The sequence below is a fragment of the Grampus griseus genome (genome assembly GCF_964374135.1).
Source record: "Grampus griseus genome assembly, chromosome: 14".
Lineage (NCBI taxonomy): Eukaryota > Metazoa > Chordata > Mammalia > Artiodactyla > Delphinidae > Grampus > Grampus griseus.
The window spans coordinates 45,091,246-45,097,245 of NC_139008.1; positions in this window are offsets into that span (position 1 = coordinate 45,091,246).

Genomic DNA, 6,000 nt, shown 5'->3' on the forward strand with positions numbered 1-6,000 from the left:
AGTCATAGGCGCCCAGATTCAGTGAAGAGGCCACGTGAACCACATGAAGGCAGAATGAGAGGCCCACAGTCAGATGGGGTGTCAGTGTTCTGGTGTCTCTTTTTAGTGGTGCTTATTACTTTATCTATTTCTAATAGAAATGTACCTTTTAAAATAGCATTAATACCTATAGAACCATCTCAGTATGAGTCTTCTTTGGAGAGAGATGTTGATCTTTGATGAATTTTTTATTTTCTTTAGTTTATGGTCAAGTTTTCTACTTTTTCTTAAGTAAATTTCAGTTAATCATGTTTTTCTAAATATTTTATTCTATATTTCGAAATGTTTTGAGGAATTGTTTTCTTTTCTCTACATATGGTCATTCCTAATATGTATCTGTCTTCCCTTTTTTGTCTTATGTAACTAAAAGAAGTATCTGTGATGATAATGCATTAATCTTTTAGATTTAGAGGAGGAAGATGTAGGTTTCAGATGATTTCAGATGATCTTTTGCTTTTCACAATTGATAGTAGTTTTGGATGAGTTGAATTTATTCTATTTTGTAACTTTAGAAAAAACAATGTTTTCATATAGTACAACATGTAATAGCAAAGAAAGCAGCCATCTGCAAGTCAAGGACAGAGGCCTCAGGAAAAACAAACTTGCTAATAACCTTGGATTTCCTCCAGAACTGTAAGAAAATAAATTTCTTTTTTTTAAGACACCCAGTCTGTAATATTTTGTTTTGGCAACCCCTGCAAACTAATAGAGGTTGTTAAATACCTTTGAGAAAAAAATCTATTGCTTTATTGATGGACACTTGAACAGTTTCCATACTTTTGCTATTATAGACAAACCTATGTGAGTAACCTTGTACATATATCATTCTATACATATACAGCTTTGTCTGTAGGACAGTTATAATTTTGATGGCTTTTGCCACAATATGTAGGAATTAAAGTTTGTCCTACCACCAGAAATAATGAGAGTCACTCCCCCCTACCCCCTTTGCTAATAGTGTGTTATTCCCAGTTTGGGGCTGTTACAAAAAAGGTGCCAGGCACATTTGCGTACAAGTCTTTTATGGACAAGTATTTCCTTTCCTCTGAGGGAAATAACTAGGAGTAAAATGGCTGGGTCATACTGTAGGTATAATTTTAACTTTTTAAGAAACTTCCAGACTCCTCCAGGGTTGTTGTGCATTTTGCATTCACACCAGCAGTGTATGAATTCCAGTTCTTCTACATCCTCTCCAACACTTGCTACGATTAGCCTTTTAAATTTTACCCATTCTAACAGGCGTGTAGTACTATCTTGTTAAGATTTTAATTTGCATTTCCCTAATGACTAATGATGTTGAGTATCTTTACATGTGATTATTTGGAATGTGTATATCTTTCGTTGGTGAGTTTGTCTAAATCTTTGTCCATCTGTTAAAAAACTAGGTTGTTTTCTTATTGAGTTTTGGGAGTTATTTATATATTCTGGATATAAGTCCTTTATGAGATATATGCTTTGCAAAGATTTTTCTCCCAGTTTGTGGCTTGTCTGTCTATTCTTTTTTTTTTTTGCGGTACGTGGGCCTCTCACTGTTGTGGCCTCTCCCGCTGCGGAGCACAGGCTCCGGGCGCGCAAGCTCAGCAGCCATGGCTCACAGGCCCAGCCACTCCGCAGCATGTGGGATCCTCCCGGACCGGGGCACGAACCTGTGTCCCCTGCATCGGCAGGTGGACTCTCAACCACTGCGCCACCCGGGAAGCCCCGCCTTTTTTTTTTTTTCATTTTAAATTATTTATTTATTTAGTTTGGCTGCGCCAGGTCTTAATTGAAGCATGCTGGATCTTTGGTTGCAGCATGCGGACTTTTTCGTTGCGGCATGCATGCGGGATCTAATTCCCTGACCAGGGATCAAACCCAGGCCCCCTGCATTGGGAGCACAGAGTCTTACCCACTGGACCACCAGGGAAGTCCCTTAACAGAATCTTTTGAAAAGTAGACATTTTTGGTTTTGATAAAATCAAATTTATTCGTGTTTTTTTATGCTTTTGGAGTCATATCTAAGAAATTTTTTTCCAGCCCAAGGTTACAAAAATTTTTTTCCTTCATCTAGAAGGAAACTTTTAGGTTTTACTCTTAACTTTATGATCCATTTTGAGTTAATTTTTGTATATGGTGTAAGGTGTGGATTCCAAGGTCACGGCAGGGGTGTGGGGATGGTATATGGATATTCAACTGCTGTAGTACCTTTGTCCTCACAGTACACAAGTGAATGGTTTGCTGTGCCAAGCAGTCTATTCACAAAGCAGGCCCTGGGGCTGGGCTTCACCCACAGCATGGAGTTTGCCCACCCCTGTTCTATTCCTTGACCTCTGTAGTGATCTTCATGATTTCCTTCTGTCTGTTTACTTTGGGGTTAATTTCTTCTTTTTCTAGTTATTTAGGGTGGAAGCTGAGGTCGGTGATTAGAATAGTTCTAGAAATAGATAGTATCTAGTTTGCTCCAAATTTCTACTTTTTCTTATTTGTCTTGGCTGTGCTAAGTCCTTTGCTTTTCATATGAAATTTAGGGTCAGCTTGTCAGTTTCTGCCAAAAACAGACCTGGTAGCGTTTTGTTTGGAACTGCATTGAATCTGTGTATCAATTTGGGAAGAATTGACATCTTATCAATATTGAACCTTTCAGCCCATAAACAGCCCAGCTATTTTTGTCTTCTTCCTTTTCTCTCAGCAATATTTTGTAGTTTTCAGTATACAGGTCTATCATATCTCTTGCCAGCATTTCGTAGTTTTGATGCTGTTGTAAATGGTATTGTTGAATTTCAAATTCTAATTGTTTATAAATAGAAATACAATTGATATTGAACTTGTGTCCTGCATCCTTGCTAAACTCACTTTTTAGTTCTAATAGCTTTTTTGTAAATTATATCAAGTCTTCTACGCCATGGTCATGTTTTCTGTGAATCAAAAGTTTTATTCCTTCCTTTCTAATCTAGATGCCTTTTATTTCTTTTTCTTGCCTAACTGGACTAGTTAGAACCTTTAGGAGAGTACCGGATAAAAGTGGTTTGAACAGAAGTCCCTATCTTGTTCCTGATCTTAGGTGGAAAGCACTCAGTCTTTTACCATTAAGTATAACATAACTCTGAGTTTTTTGTAGATGCCCATTATCTGGTTAAGGAAGTTCCCTTCTATTCCTGGTTCACTGAGAGTTTTTATCAGGAATGGATGTTGGATTTTGTCATATCCTTTTCTGCATCTGTTGAGATGATCATAGAGTTTTTGTCTTTTAGTTTATTAGGGTCATCAAACTTTATTTTAGACTGCAGTCCACATAGTCTCTGTTACAGCTGCTCAGTGCTCAGTTGTAGCACAAAAGCAGGCCATGGAGCTAGCTTTCACATACAGCATGAAGTTTGCCAACCTCTGTTCTTCTATTCCTTATTCCTAGTGATGTTTATTATTTCCTTTCTTCTGCTTACTTTGGGTTTAATTGTCTCTTTTTCTAAGGTGGTAGCTGAGGTCACTGATTTCAGACCTTTTTTTTATGATGCAGTTACTTAGTGCTATGAATATTCCCCTAAGTACCACTTTTACTCCACCCCCACAAATTTTAATGTTTTCATTTTCAGTTAATTCAAAATATGTTCTAATTTCTTCATTGCTTTGTGGGTAATTTCAGTTTCCAAATATTTGGGATATTCCAGATGTCATTCTGGTCTTAAATTCTAATTTAGAAGAACCTACATTTTTTTTTTTTTTTAATTTAGTGGAGTAGAGTTGATTTACAATGTTGTGTTAGTTTTAGGTGTACAGCAAAGTGATTCATTTATACATATACATATATTCATTCTTTTTCAGATTCTTTACCCATATAGGTTATTACAGAATATTGAATAGAGTTCCCTGTGCTATACAGTAGGTCCTTGTTCGTTATCTATTTTATGTATAGTAGTGTGTGTATGTTAATCCCAAGCTCCTAATTTATCTCTCCACCCCCCCCACATTTCCCCTTTGGTAACCATATGTTTGTTTTCAAAATCTGAGTCTGTTTCTGTTTTGTAACCAGAATTTGTATCATTTTTAAAATTAGATTCCACATATGAATGATATCATAATGTTTGTGTTTCTCTGTCTGACTTACTTCACTTTGTATGATAATCTCTAGGTCCATCCTTGTTGCTGCAAACGGCATTATTTGTTCTTCTTTATGGCTGAGTAATATACCGTTGTATATATGTACCACGTCTTCTTTATCCATTCCTCTGTTCATGGACATTTAGGTTGCTTCCATGTCCTGGCTATTGTAAATAGTGCTGTGTTGGGGTGCGTGTATCTTTTCAAATTATGGTTTTCTCCGGATATATGCCCAGGAGTGTGATTGCTAGATCATATGGTAGTTCTATTTTCAGTTTTTTAAGGAACCTCCGTACTATTCTCCATAGGCTTGTACCAATTTACAGTCCTACCAACAGTGTGGGAAGGTTCCTTTTTTTCCACACCTTCACCAGCATTTATCATTTGTGGACTTTTTGATGATGGCCATTCTGACTGGTGTGAGGTGATAACTCACTGTAGTTTTAATTTGCATTTCTCTGATAATTAGTGATGTTAAACATCTTTTCATTTGCTTTTTGGCCATCTGTATATCTTCTTTGGAAAAATGTCTATTTAGATCTTTTGCCCATTTCTTGATTGGGTTGTGTTTTTTTTGACATAGAGCTGCATGAGCTGTTTGTGTATTTTGGAGATTATCCCTTGTTGGTCACTTTGTTTGCAAATATTTTCTCCCTTTCTGTGGGTTGTCTTTTTGTTTTAAAGTTTCTTTTGCTGTGCAAAAGGTTTTTAAGTTTCATTAGGTCCCATTTGTTTATTTTTGTTTTTATTTTCATTACTCTAGGAGGTGGATCAAAAAAGATATTGCTGCGATTTATGTCAAAGAGCGTTGTTTTGTTTTGCTTTTTTAATTTATTTTTTGGCTGTGCTGTGCTGCTTGTGGGATCTTAGTTCCCCGACCAGGGATCGAGCCGAGCCCAGGGCCCATGGCAGTGAAAGAGCTAAGTCTTAACCACTGGACCACCAGGGAATTCCCTAAGAGTGTTCTGCCTATGTTTTCCTCTTAAGAGTTTTTTCTCTCTGGCCTTACATTTAGGTCTTTGATCCGTTTTGAGTTTATTTTTGTGTATGGTGTTAGAGAGTGTTCTAATTTCATTCTCTTACATGTAGCTGTCCAGTTTTCTCAGCACCACTTTTCCCCATTGTGTATCCTTGCCTCCTTTGTCATAGATTAATTGACCACAGGTGCGTGGATACAAGAACCCACTTTATAGTGTTGAGTCCTCCTATCCAGGATCTGATCTTTCCATCTATTCCAGTGGTTTAAGGTTTTTCGCATTCAAGCATGTACAATGACTGTACAGACAGATAGTGGGGAGGTGCAGCAGCTTCAGGACAGCAGTTGCCTCCAGGAAGGTTGAATGCAGTAGAACAGGGACTGCGCTTTTATCCAAAATGTTGTAACAATGTTTTTAATACATCTGAATGTTTATGTAATACATATGAATGTTTCTTATGAAACTGTTTTTCTATATCTTTGAAATATTTTATAGTTTAAAAAATACTTAGGGGCTTCCCTGGTGGCGCACTGGTTAAGAATCCGCCTGCCAACGCAGAGGACACAGGTTCGAGCCCTGGTCTGGGAAGATCCCACATGCCGTGGAGCAACTAAGCCTGCGCGCCACAACTACTGAGCCTGTACTCTAGAGCCCGCAAACCACAACTACTGAGCCCGTGCGCCACCACTACTGAAGCCCAAGAGCCTAGAGCCTGTGCTCCGCAACAAGAGAAGCCACCGCAATGAGAAGCCCACTCACCACAGTGAAGAGTAGCCCCTGCTCGACACAACTAGAGAAAGCCCAAGCACAGCAATGAAGACCCAATGCAGCCAAAAATAAATAACAACAAAAAAACACTTAGAAATCAATTTTAATAGAAAAGAACTTTTATTGCAAATACAGTGACTCT